Source organism: Rutidosis leptorrhynchoides, chromosome 9 (genome assembly GCF_046630445.1).
Source record: "Rutidosis leptorrhynchoides isolate AG116_Rl617_1_P2 chromosome 9, CSIRO_AGI_Rlap_v1, whole genome shotgun sequence".
Taxonomy (NCBI): Eukaryota; Viridiplantae; Streptophyta; class Magnoliopsida; order Asterales; family Asteraceae; genus Rutidosis; species Rutidosis leptorrhynchoides.
The window spans coordinates 102,939,658-102,954,533 of record NC_092341.1 but is presented as its reverse complement, the minus strand read 5'-3'; the positions used below and the strand labels follow the sequence as shown (position 1 = coordinate 102,954,533).

Below are 14,876 nucleotides of genomic sequence, written 5' to 3'. Positions count from 1 at the left end.
CCATGATCCGTTCTTATTTTTACTATAGTACAACCAAGCAAGTTTTGTATTTTAGTAGCAAAGATTATAAATCTTTCACATGCTTCATTTTTATGCTTTAGAAATAGTGTCCATGTATATCTTGAGAAATCATCTACTATTATTAAAGTATAAAAGTTTCCTCCATAACTTTGAACGGCCGATGGCCCAAATAAACCCATGTGTAAAAGTTCTAGACATCTTTTGGTAGAGACAAAATTCTTAGGTTTATTGTAGAGACCCGTCCTAATCCATCTGGATGAAGTCATCAACATTTGGTCCCATTGCGAGGTACTGACCTAAATATGCCATGTACGACTCCATGTAATATCTTTAAAATGAGCAAATGCACAGCGGAAAATTTCTTTCATACCTGAGAATAAACATGCTTAAAAGTGTCAACCAAAAGGTTGGTGAGTTCATAGGTTTATCTTAAATAATCAATTCAATTATTTTTATTACACAAGATTTCATTTATTTAATTGTACACGTAACCCGAGTACAAAATAATTCGCGTAACCCGCGAATTAAAAATCATTCATATGGTAAACGCTTGATAACCGAACTAACATGATGCATATAGAATATCCCCATCATTCCGGGACTCTCATCGGATATGATAAATAGAAGTACTAAAGCATTCGTAACCCGAATGGGACTTGTCAAGGTCTATAGATCTATCTTTAGGATTTACGTCAATTAGGGGCTATTTCCCTAATTCTTAGGCTACCAAGCTAAAAAGGGGCATATTCGATTTCGATAATCCAACCATAGAATGTAGTTTCGATTAATTGTGTCTATTTCGTAAAACATTTATAAAACAGAGCATGTATTCTCAGTCCCAAAAATATATATTGCAAAAGCATTTAAAAAGGGGACAAATGAAAACTCACAATCCAATATTTTGTAGTAAAAATATTCATACAATGATACTGAACAATGCAGGATTGGCCTCAGATTCACGAACCTCAAAGAAGTAGTCCTTAAAAAAAATACCCAAGTCCAGGTTTGAACCCGCGACCTCCCGCTAACCCGATAACATCCTTAACCATTACTCCATTTGTGATTTCCTAATATAATATGGATCCAAATTGTTTTAACCCACAATTCAGTTTTCTTTTTAAGGAACCCATTTACTTATTCATCATCTTTATTTTCGATCATCACATCATCGTGAATCATAATCGTGTATCATCATTGTGACTCATTATGATTATCATAATCATTATAACCTCATTATCATCATCTAGTAACTATAATCATCATCACATCCATGATCATCATCACGATTAGTTTATCATTATCATAATCATGATTATAACTCATAATCGCGATCATAAATCATAATCAATCCTGAATCACTCTCAGTCATCAACAACCTAATTCTTCATCATTTAATTATATCATCATCTATATCAATCACAGCCTCCCCATTCCTTGTCATTACCAATACGCGTTTTAAACAGGAAAAAATAGAAGCAGGACTCAGCTACGTAGCGGCCTCAACAGAAAAAAAAAAATAATATTAGTGAGATCTTGGCCCAACCAAAAGTTAGATCCTTTCGGACCAACAGAATGTTGAGATTAATCTCGGGCCAGTAATACAACTTAAAAGCCCAAAAATAAAGCAGTCCATCAAGGGAACGGATTAATGGCAGTAGCCCAGATCTGGTAATGAATAAAAAATAGGTGCGTATATATGATGTTTTCGCTAGGTGTATATAAAATAGCTTAAATTTTACTAGGAAATACTATTAAATACGATACAATTTTACACAAGATATTTATTTATTTATTGAATGGATATACTTAAACCTTGCTACAACACTTATAGGCAGTGTACCTAATCATACAGTAGTGTAGTTTTTAGTAAGTCCGGTTCGTTCCACAGGGAATCTTTTTCACAAAGCTTAACGCTATATTAGTTTAAATTTATAAAAATACAAATATATATATATATAAGTAATATTATTATTATAAAGGGGGGTTTTTACCGTTTAATGACCGGTTTGTCGATTTTAAAAACTTTAGTTGCAGTTAAAACAAAATGTAAAATATTAAATAAATAAAAGACTTAATTTAAAGCGTAAAGTAAATAAAGATAATGAAATTGCGAATAATAAAAGTGCGATAAAATAAACTTGCGATAATTAAAAAGTACTATAATTAAAAGTGCAATTAAATACAATAACAATAAATAAAAATGCGATAATTAGAAGTGCAATTAAATATAAAATAAAGGAAATTAAATATGAAATAAAAGAATTATGCTTATTTAAACTTCCGTAATCATGATGTTTGACGTGTTGATTTTAGTTTTATGCCCATGGGTTAATTGTCCTTTGTCCTGGATTATTTAATATGTCCGTCTGGTTTTTGTCCATAACAGTCCATCAGTCATAAATATAAAGTGCGAGTGTCCTCGTCAAATTATCCTTATACCCGAAGTCAAATATTCCAACTAATTGGGGACTTAAACTGTAACAAGGTTTTATTATTTTGTTTAATAATTACACCAGGATGTCGACTGAGTGTAACCCAAGGTTTTAATACTTTGTTATCAATTATGTCAAGTGTCCTTGTACATAATTTCACCCCTGTTTTAATAATTCTAGTGACTATTAATCCATTCCCGTGTGCGGTTAAATGAATGATTATTCGTACATATAAATACCCTGCCCATCGTATCCGATCGAGTGTATATAGTTATTTATAGGGACGTTCAATTGTAAATCTTTATATTAAAATTAACAAACTATCATTTAGTTAAACAAATATAAAGCCCATTAATAGCCCATAGTCTAATTTCCACAAGTGTCGTTCTTTTATCCAAACCCCAATTATGGTACAAAGCCCAATTACCCAATTTTAATATTTTTAACCCAACATCATGATTACTTCGGATTAAATAAGCATAATAATAACTTAGCTACGAGACATTAATGTAAAAAGGTTGAACAAAACTTACAATGATTAAAAATAGCGTAGAGTTACACGGACAGAATTTCGACTTACACCCTTACAACATTCGCTAACACACCCTTATTATTAGGATTTAAAATTAAAATTAAAATTAAAATATAAATTATATATACATATACTACGTTTGAGTGAAGAAGAAAAAGATGTGTTTTGTGTTACACCAAAGCTCGATTTTTATAGGCATGTGGGCTGGAACTGTGCACCATGCGATCGCATGGATTTATGCCTTCCAGGCCATACGATCGCATGGCCAGCTGGGGAGAGCCACATTTGGTTGTTTTCTTCTGCCGACGTTTATTTAAATATAATATAATATATATATTAATTTTAAGAATTAATTATATATTATATTATATTCATATGCATAGTTGACTTGTAATTTTTAGTCCGTTGCGTCGAGCGTTGAGAGTTGACTCTGGTCCCGGTTCCGGATTTTCGAACGTCCTTGCGAATAATTTAATATCTTGTACTTTGCGTTTTGAATCTTGTACTCTTGTAATTTTGAGACGTTTCTTATCAATAATTGGAACCTCATTGATTGTATTTTGTACTTTTGAGCTTTTTGGTCATTTGCGTCTTCAATTCGTCGAATCTGTCTTTTGTCTTCATCTTTTATTATTTAAACGAATATCACTTGTAAATAGAACAGTTGCAACTAAAAGCTTGTCTTTCTTGAGGGATAATGCTATGAAATATATGTTCGTTTTTAGCATTATCAAATATTCTCACACTTGAGCTTTGCTTGTCCTCAAGTAATATAGTCTTGAAATACTAGAATCACTTCTTTATTCTTCACACTTTGTACATCAGTGATTTCTTTACGGCGGTATAAACAATGGTAGTAACGATGTGGTTTACAGTCTCACATGACTTATGAAAATTTAGATCCTTTATGAAATTGGATCTTTATGAAAACATTTGATTTTTTTGAAAATTAAATCTAGCTTTTACCCTAGATAAGTTTTCCGGAATAACCCTTCACCGGTGTTTGCAAAATATTTTTTTTTTTTTGTGGGTTTGGTGGGTTTCAGATTTGAAAATTTTAGCTCAAAACTTGCGGTTTTGTGTCACCCACTTGCTAACCTTGTATTGGGAAAGCAACACGTCTATTTTACTTGCTCCGTATATTACCTTTTGATAAACTACCGTCCGGTTGTAAAGGAAAGCGTTGAACAAGCAACTGTTAAGGCAATGTCCCCTGACATGCTTTTAATTATGGTCTATAACGTGTCGGACGCAATTACTATCCTTGGTAGGAGCAATAGTAAAGCTCACCCTTATGATTTTTCGGTCTGGCACAAGGTCCTGTCTTCGACCATGCTATGCAACCACCGTTCTTACGGTTGACACCCGATTTGGTTCAGGTGACCTAATGAAGTCCAGGTGAATTCCTAGGATTTTACGTTCAAAGGTAATGAACGCATTGAAAATAGGGTTTTCAGAAAACAAATCGGTTTTAATTTGATCAAAATATTTTCTCATTCAAGCTCGAGTTTAGATATCATTGAATTTCATGAGTTTGTAATTCTCAATCTTTAAGGTCAATCTCTAGGATTGAGTAATATCAGTCTTAAAAGCTGATTTTTGATCTTTAAAGGAGATTATCCTTTCTAGGGATCTGATTTATTAGTCTTATCAAGCTAATTTGCACGGTGCCCCCATTGTACGAGATAAATCCTTCTCATGGTTAGGATAAATCTGACCACTTGGCGACCCTGTTTGATGCTGAGGTCCGTGGATTTCCTGCTGATTTTAGAGATGACTTTTCTAGATTTTTCATCAACCTACAGCTGGTCTGGACGACAACTTCATGACCTAAATCAAGAAGCGCGTGTCTTTTTCGGAAGACTTTACTTCCTTTTAATGATGGAATTGATTCATCGTGTAGATCCATCTTTTCTTTTCTTTCATCGGGTAAAAACAGTTAATTATCGTCCAAAACAAAAGTATTTTCAATTATTTGTACAAAAATATGTGATATATATTTTGAATAACTCGGTGAAAATTTCCCACACTTGGCTTTTATTTTCCTTTTTATTGTCCTCTATTCCATTTTAAATGAATTCTAACATTTTGGTTTGTTTCTCAATTTATGTCCTTTCCGAGGTAACAATAATTTCGGTGTTAACACCTAGTTTTATCGTTCATAAATATGTATAAACATGATTTTGAGTTCATTTAATTGAAAATTTTGAAAAATTTTACTAGAATTGGGTAGTCAGTATATAAGACTAGGGCTGTTCTTTATTATCAGAGAGCACTAGATTCTAATACAACTACTACTTTACTAGTATTTCTAATGGTAACCAAGTGTATAAAGTAAAAATACTATTAAAATCCAAAAGAATTTAACCTCTTCCCACACTTAAGATCTTGCAATGCCCTCATTTACAAGAAATCAGTAACAATTTAAATTATTGAGGTGATTAGCGTAGAAAAATGATTAAATTTTACCAAAGTTTTCAAACATATTGGCGTTTGTTTGCTGAATGATAAATGGTGCATATCATTTGTTCATTCCGTCTATTGTTACATCACATTTATTTGTTATCTTGTCGTCAAAATTAGTAGCTTTTGCTGAACTTAATGCCAGTCTTTGAAAATGCGTTGTTTTACCCTGTTTTGTACAATTTACAATATACATACATACAAATATAAACATGCATGGCAATTTGAAATGGGACTTAATATCCCACTTTCAAATTCTAAATGTGAAATATTAGTACACAATAATAATAAAAATGATAAAGATTACATAAGTATATTCAATAACATAAGTTTAAACATGAATAAGTAAAAAGATAAAAACATAAAAATCATATAAATAACCAAATGGAACCAAATCAGTCTGGATAGGGGTTCCAGTTCATCTCATCAGGTGGGTTCCATTGTTGGTTATAGGTGTTCTGATAGGCTTGGTTATAGTCATACCGGTTAAAGGGTGGTCGGATATCGGGGCTGTGTGGCGGAAAATGAGCAGGTCGAGTAGGTACATAGTTATTTGGTACCTGATATGATAGCTGGCTCATGATTTGGTGCTGATGAACTACCCAGCTATCGTGTTGGCGTCGCCTATAATCCTCGTATACTCGCTCGGAGTTCCACTGCTCGTACATACTATGTCTGGCCGCATTCGTCATTGTTTCCTCATCTATACGAACGTGGACGTCAAGAATAGCATCTCGAAAGACATCTCTAATGTCTTCCGCCTCCTCCATTTCCTCGCCTGAGCCTCTCTCTACCTGAGGATGAGATCCCTCATAGGGTCCTGCCTGGTTACGTCTACTTTTCAATACCTTAGCACCCACATAAACTTTCAATCCTAAGGGCTCAACCTGTTCTCTACAAAGCTGTAATGGACCCCCTTGGTTCCTATCAACACCTAAATACTCTCCAATGAGAGTAACAAAAATACTTCCTCCTATTATACTCCCGTCCTGCATTCCCTCTACCATTTTAGATAAATAAAAAGCAACACAGTAAGGGATATTGACAAAGCTTCTAGGATCCCGAATACACTTTAGGTAGAATAAATCATGTAAGGTAATTTTTTCTTTATTGTGACCTCTCTGTGTAATTGAGTTAGCCAAAAATCTATGAATAATACGAAGCTCGGCTCTGTCAATATGCGTATAGGAGTGTCCTCCTGCTCGTGTAAAAACATCAAAATGTGACATACGCCTCCAAATGGCGTCAGCGTCAAAGTTACTATCTACCCTTTCACCATAATGAATCAAATTTGTACAATCGGGTAATAGCAACTCACCAGGAGTATATATCTGTAAGGCCCTGGCCATGTCCAGCATGGACATTCTGTACATCCTACCGCCAAGGATAAACCTAAGAAATCTTTTATCATCTATTCTAACTATATTTGTATCAAGTGATACAGTACTCATCAAATCAACACACCATTCCTTATATACAGGCCTACGAATGGTGAAAAGACGTTCCCAATCTGTAAAAGAAGAACTGCCATACCTTTGTACCAAAAGCTGTCTAACACGGTCAGCTAGATGGACCGTTTCCAAAGGGGCCCAATCGATTACCCTTGGCACCTCTACATTTTTTGTTACCAATTTGAATTTGTTCCTTTGATATGTCTCGTAATCTCTCCATCTCCTATCAAATCTTAGATTAGGATGCAGAGTGTGCTCAGGAATCGTTGGGAATTCTACTGGCAGCCTCATTGAGAATACTATGAATTCATCAACAAACTGTACCGAATCATAATAAGGTATGTGCTGATCAGGCTGTTGTTGTGGTTCTTGTTGTGGTTCTTGTTCGTGTTGCATTTCTGGTTCTGGTTCTGGTGCTGGTGCTGGTCGTCTAGATGATGATGCTCCTGAACCTCCAGTATCGACTTTCTGCAAAACACATTAAACACAAAATTTGTGCATCCAAATATGCATTAGTGTTAGCAAAATAACAACTTAAAACAATCACTATAACATGTTAAATCAAAATTAAACTTATACACATTTTCACAATTTTTCACAATTCTACACTTTTCAAATAAGCACATATGAAAATGTATACAAAGTTCATAAGCTTTTAACTCAAATAACATGTCAAAATATTCATTACTAATAATTAAACAAGTCTCAAATGGCAATTACATCAAATTAATCAAGTTCATGAATTTTGGACTTAAAAAGTCCACTTTAATCTCTAAAAATCATGTTTAGGATCAATGTTTGGATCATTTAACTATCTAAACATGTTACACTACTTAATTTAGCAATAATTCATGACAAAAATCGGCCATAACCTGTTTATATCAAAAAGCCCCAAATTGCTCAAGAACACAAACCCTAGATTTCTAAAAATTTTGAAGTTTTTGGCTTCAAATCATGTTAAATAGCATCAATCTAGGTTATACATGCATAAAATACTAACAATTTAACACTAATTACACTAGAAATTAACAAAATTGCATTAGGTAAAAAATTGGTAATTATCACAAAAACTAGGAATTTATAGAGTTTAGGGGTGTAATTTTTACCATTTTGCTGAAGAATGAGAATCTAGGCATGATTAGAGCAAGAAAAATGACGAATTACGGTGGAAAATTGGCGAAATTTGGTGAAGATTTGAGAGAGTTTCGTGTTTGTGTGCGTGTTGTGTGAAGAAGACATACCTGCTGTCTGTTTTGAGTCTGGCCTGCATTTGGTCCCCATGCGATCGCATGGGTTCCAAGTGCAAACCCCATGCGATCGCATGGGGTGCCGGCTACAGTGATTTGGCTTTTTTTTTAATAAGGTTGTACTTTATAAAACATAAAATTAATAAAATTTTAAAAATTTATTTCTTTTTAGGATGAGGGCGTTTCGGATCGATGTCCTAGTCTGTCCCTCGACAAAATTTTTAAAATTTGTCAAATCAAAGCGCGGTTTTAAATGTAAAGATTTTTGGATTTTTTAATATTTTTGGCATACTTTAATTCAATAAGATTAAAAATAATGATAATAAAAGTTCTCGTCCCTCCCTCGGGTAAAGCAATTTCGGTTCAACGACCTAGTCTTCAACTCACGACGAATTTTAAAAATCATATTTTTAACTTAGCGAAATAAAGTAAATTTTTGTTTTTAAATTCACACAACTTAAATTTAAAATATGCATAAAATTAAAAATTTACATTTTTTAAAAAATTAAAAATTCACACCAAACTTATATTATATTTTTGTTTTTATGCATACAAACTTAAAAATATCAATTGTTCAAATATTTACAATTTTAAATATATTAATTTAAAAAGTTTACAATATTAATTTAAGATTTATATATTAATTTTAAAAACATGGTAAAAATAAAATTAAAAATCTTTTTGGTCTTTTATCCCACTTTAATCAATCAAATATTATCAAAAATATGCGCCCCTCTTTTCGGTAAAGTAATTTCGGTTCCATGACCTAATTTAACTCATGACGAATTTTTGAAATATTTTGGGTTGATTGATTAAAGATATTTATACCTTAAGAATAAACGTTAAATTTCGCAGTGATGTAATAAATTTTTGTATGATATCAATAATTTCGGTCGCCAAACCTAATTTTATTCAATACCAATTTAATATTTTATAGCGAACAATTTAGCGTTTATTATCAAAAGGTTAAAAATAAAAATAAAAAATAAAAACTGTACAGACTTACCTGTGAGATAGTATTCTTAGTTATATGATCTATCCCATTCATAAGATAGTCGATTTAATTGGTTTTCCATAGCTACATAGGCGTAACCTCGAGCATTCAGTGTTTTTTCTTCTAAACATATGAACGATCCGTCTCTGCATAAAGTAACAAATTCGGTATTTGAATAGGTTTGATTATTTGAACATTTACCTCCATGTGACCATTTTCCGCATTTGTGACATCTTTCAAGGTGTCGTGCTCTTCTTTTCGCTGCGGATTTTGATTTTCCTTTACCAAATTGTAACTTATTATCTTCGCATCTGGATTCTTTTCTTACTCCGTCCAATCTTTTTCTGATTACTGATACTAGTTCACTCGGAAGTGTGTCATTATTACATTTAGTGATCAAAGCGTGTAGCATTAGACCATGGTTTAGTTCACAGGCAGTCTTCATTTCCTAAAAAAAAAAATAAAAATTCAGAATGGGGGGAGAAGACTAGTTCTTTAGGGTCTGCTAGGGAAAGACCATTCGGGTTCCATTTTCGAGAACTACACGAAAACAGAAAATCTAACTCTAACAGAAATACATAAAATCCTTAAAAGACTTGATTCTCCCCACACTTAGTTAGCTGTGGTATCGAAATTGTGATTAACTTCATTGTCGACTTCCATCGGACTATCTATGTAATGTTTAACTCTGTGACCATTAACTTTAAATTCAATCCCATTTGAATTTATTAACTCTACTATTCTATATGGGAAAACTCTTTTGACTATGAATGGTCCAGACCATCTTGATTTCAATTTTCCAGGAAATAGCTTGAATCATGAATTGAAAAGAAGAACTCTGTCTCCTTCTTTAAATTCTTTTGAACTTCTGATTCTTTTATCATGCCATTTCTTCGTTCTTTCCTTATAGATTAATGAATTTTCGTATGCTTCATGTCTTAATTCTTCTAATTCGTTTAATTGACTTAACCGTAGACGTCCAGCTTCATGTAAATCAAGATTACATGTCTTCAAAGCCCAAAATGCTTTGTGTTCAATTTCTACTGGAAGATGACATGCTTTTTCGTAGACGAGTTTAAAAGGTGTGGTTCCAATTGGAGTTTTGTAGGCTGTTCTAAAAGCCCAGAGTGCATCCTCCAATTTAATGGACCATTCCTTCGGATTTGATCCTACGGTTTTTTCTAGAATACGTTTTAAAGCTCGGTTGGTATTTTCAACTTGTCCACTTGTTTGTGGATGATATGCGGTGGAGATTTTATGAGTTACTCCATATCTTTTGAGAACTTTCTCAAGTTGATTATTACAGAAATGAGTACCCCGATCACTTATTAAAGCTTCCGGTGTTCCAAACCTTGCAAAAAGACGTTTTAAAAAGTTGACTACAACTCGTGCATCGTTAGTTGGGAGAGCTTGTGCTTCCGCCCATTTAGATACATAATCAATGGCTACGAGAATATAGAGATTATTATGAGATTTTGGAAATGGACCCATAAAGTCAATATCCCAAATATCAAATACTTCACATACTTGAATGACATTTTGTGGCATTTCATCACGTTGACTTATTTTTTCGGCTCTTTGACATGCATCACAGGATTTGCAAAGAAGGTGTGCGTCTTTGTAAATTGTAGGCCAATAGAATCCAGCATCATAAACTTTTCTTGCTGTTAGTTGAGGCCCATAATGCCCTCCTGTTGGTCCTGTGTGATAATGGTTTAAAATTTTACTAGCTTCATCTCCAAATACACATCGGCGTATTATTCCATCTGGACAACTTTTAAACAGATGTGGATCTTCCCAGAAATAGTGTTTTATATCACTAAAGAATTTCTTTCGTTTTTGGTACGATACTCCCTTTTCAAGGAATCCACATACTAAGTAGTTTGCATAGTCTGCAAACCATGGAATTTCATTATAATCTATCTTTAATAGATATTCATCAGGAAAGTTGTCTTGTATGGCCGATTCATTTAGAACTTCTAATTCAGGATTTTTAAGACGAGAAAGATGATCAGCGGCGAGATTTTCTGCTCCTCTTTTATCTCAGATTTCAATATCGAACTCTTGTAAGAGTAAGATCCAACGGATTAATCTTGGTTTGGCATCTTGTTTCGAAAATAGGTATCTAAGAGCAGAATGGTCGGTATAGACCACCGTTTTTGCTAGAACGAGATATGAACGAAATTTGTCAAAAGCAAAGACAATAGCAAGGAGTTCTTTTTCAGTAGTTGTGTAACTCGTTTATGCTCCTTGTAACGTTTTACTAGCATAATATATAGGTTGAAGTCGTTTTTCAATCCTTTGTCCTAAAACGGCTCCCATTGCAAAATCACTTGCATCGCACATTAGTTCAAACGGTAAATTCCAATTCGGTGTTATCATGATCGACGCATTAGTGAGTTTCTCTTTAAGAATATTAAAAGATTTGATGCATTCATCTGAAAAGATGAATGGAGCATCCTTTTCTAGGAGTTTATTCATAGGAGTGGCAATTTTAGAAAAATCTTTTATGAAACGTCGGTAAAAACCGGCATGCCCTAGAAAACTCCTAACTCCTCTAACATTGGTGGGATGTGGAAGTTTAGCAATTACATCTACTTTAGCTTTATCCACTTCAATTCCTTCTTTTGAAATTTTATGTCCAAGAACGATGCCTTCTTTAACCATGAAATGGCATTTCTCCCAATTAAGAACTAGATTTGATTGTTCGCATCAAATAAGCATTCGTTCCAGATTAACTAGACATGATTCAAATGTATCACCGAAGACTGAAAAGTCATCCATGAAAACTTCCATGTATTCTTCTATCATGTCGTGAAAAATTGCCATCATGCACCTTTGAAAGGTTGCAGGGGCGTTGCAAAGTCCAAATGGCATGCGTTTGTAAGCCAAAGTACCATAAGGGCACGTGAACGTGGTTTTCTCTTGATCTTCGGGTGCTATTGGAATTTGAAAATATCCGGAAAATCCATCAAGAAAACAATAGTAACTGTTTCCGGCTAATCTTTCCAACATTTGATCAATAAAAGGTAAGGGAAAGTGATCTTTTCTGGTGGCGTCATTTAATTTTCTATAATCAATACAAACACGCCATCCTGTTACAGTCCTAGTAGGAATAAGCTCATTTTTTTTCATTTGTAATGACAGTCATGCCACCCTACTTAGGCACGCATTGAACTGGGCTTACCCATGGACTATCAGAGATTGGATAAATTAAACCTGCATCTAGCAGTTTAATAATTTCTTTTTTAACTACATCTTGCATATTAGGATTTAGTCTTCGTTGGCTTTGCACATACGTTTTATGACCTTCTTCCATAAGGATTTTATGTGTGCAATATGAAGGACTTATTCCTTTAATATCATGAATCTTCCATGCAATGGCTGGTTTATGAGCTTTCAACACAGAAATGAGTTGAGATTTTTCATTTTCAGTAAGAGAAGATGATATTATTACAGGTAATTTAGATTCACCATGTAAATAAGCGTATTCCAAATAGTTTGGAAGTGGCTTTAACTCTAATGTCGGAGGTTCTTCTATCGATGATTTATATCGATATTTGTCTTCTTCTTTTAGCATTTGAATTTCTTCTGTTGTTGGTTCATATCCATTTACTATTAGTGTAGCTAACATTTCAGATTCATCAATTTGTTCAGTTCCTTCTCCTAAAGAACATTCTCCTGTTCCTTGTAATTCTGGAAATTCTTCCAACAATTCTGCATGTGAATCTATAGTTTGAATATAATAACATGTATCATCTGCAGATTGCGGTTGTTGCATTTCTCTATCTACTGAAAAGGTAACACTCTCGTCCTCTATACTTAGGATCAATTTTTTACCAAACACGTCTATCATTTCTTTAGCCGTGTTTAAGAATGGTCTTCCTAATATGAGAGGAACTTGAGAATCTTCTTCCATGTCCAGAACAACAAAATCTACTGGAAATACTAAAGTACCAACTTTAACTAGCATGTTTTCCATTATCCCTCTAGGATATTTTATTGATCTATCGGCTAGTTGTATACTTATTCTTGTTGGTTTCAATTCTCCAAGGTCTAGTTTAGTGTATAGTGAATACGGCATTAAATTTATACTAGCACCTAAGTCTTCCAATGCTTCTATTGAACTAAGACTACCCAGAAAACATGGAATTGTGAAACTTCCTGGATCAGATAGTTTTTCTGGTATCTTATTCAACAGCACTGCTGAACAATTAGCATTCATAGTAACGGCCGAGAGTTCTTCCATTTTCTTTCTATTTGAGATTAGATCTTTCAGAAATTTAGCATATCTAGGCATTCCTGAAATCACATCAATGAAAGGAAGATTTACATTTATCTGTTTAAACATATCCAAGAATTTGGATTGCTCGGCTTCAAGTTTCTCTTTTTTCATTTTACTCGGGTAAGGAAGTGGTGGTTGGTATGGTTTAACATAAGGTTTATCCTTAACTATGTTATCTTCATTAACCTTTTCAACTACCGGTTCTTTTTCCTTATCTTGTTCAGGTTGTGGTTCTTGTGAAGTAGGAATAGCTTCAGCAGAAGTTACAGGTATTTCAGGTGGTTTAAGTGTTGTACCACTTCTTGTGGTAATGGCTTTAGCTGTTTCATTCCGGGGGTTAGCATTTGTATCACTAGGTAAACTTCCCGATTTTCTTTCACCTATTAACCTTGCTAGGTTACTTACTTCTTGTTCCAAATTTTGAATAGAAGCTTGTTGATTTCTAAATGCTTGAGCATTTTGTTCATTGGTTTGTTTTTAAGATGTAAAAAATTGCGTTTGATTTTCAACTAGCTTCGTCATCATATCTTCTAAATTCGGCTTTTTATCATCGGTTTATGGTGGTTTGTTTTGAAAATTAGGTCTTTGCTGATTGTAAGTATTATTGGATACTTGTTGATTGTTAGGACCTTGTTGGTTGTTGTATGGAATATTTTGATTATAATTCTGGTTTTGATTGTAGATCGGTCTTGGCGGTTGATAATTATTCTGATAATTATTTCCAGGCCTTTGGTTTAGATATGAAACATTCTCTCTTTGTTCCATTGTTAATTTAATACTGAGACAATCTTTTATCAAATGTGGTCCTCCACACTGCTCACAACTAATTCGTATTGAGTGGATATCTTTAGTCATCTTTTCCATTCGTCTCTCGACAGCATCTATCTTTGCGGAAATGGAATCTAAGTCATGGCTAGAATCGGCTCTAGCTGCTTTAGATGATCTAATGATATCTTTTTCTTGGTGCCACTCATGTGAGTGGGAAGCAGTGTTATCAATAATTTTGTAAGCATCAGTTTCGGTTTTCTTCATAATAGAACCACCAGCTGCTATGTCGATGTCTTTCCTTGTAGTGATGTCGCATCCTTGGTAGAATATTTGTACTATTTGACAGGTGTCTAAACCATGTTGCGGACATCCTCTTAATAACTTTTCAAATCTTGTCCACGCCTCATATAGAGTTTCATTTGGCTTCTGTGTGAACGTAACAATTTCTCCTTGAAGTCTTATGGCTTTAGATGCCGGAAAGAATTGTTTAAGAAATTTTTCAACTAAAACGTCCCATGTATCAATCGCCCCTTCAGGTAATGATTCCAACCAATCTTTGGCTTCTCCCTTTAAATTCCAGGGAAATAACATGAGATATATCTGTTCATCCTCCACTTCTCGGATTTTAAATAGTGTGCAGATCCTATTAAAGGTACGAAGATGTTCATTTGGATCTTCCTTCG

The 14,876-nt window shown here is 33.8% G+C and overlaps 1 non-coding gene across 1 annotated transcript; it reads left to right on the top strand.

Annotated features, from left to right (window-relative positions):
- The first annotated feature begins 14,545 nt into the window (after positions 1 to 14,545).
- On the top strand, positions 14,546 to 14,652 carry LOC139869513 (small nucleolar RNA R71). Its single transcript, XR_011766120.1, has one exon. It is a non-coding gene; the product is annotated as a small nucleolar RNA R71 (small nucleolar RNA).
- Positions 14,653 to 14,876: the final 224 nt, after the last annotated feature.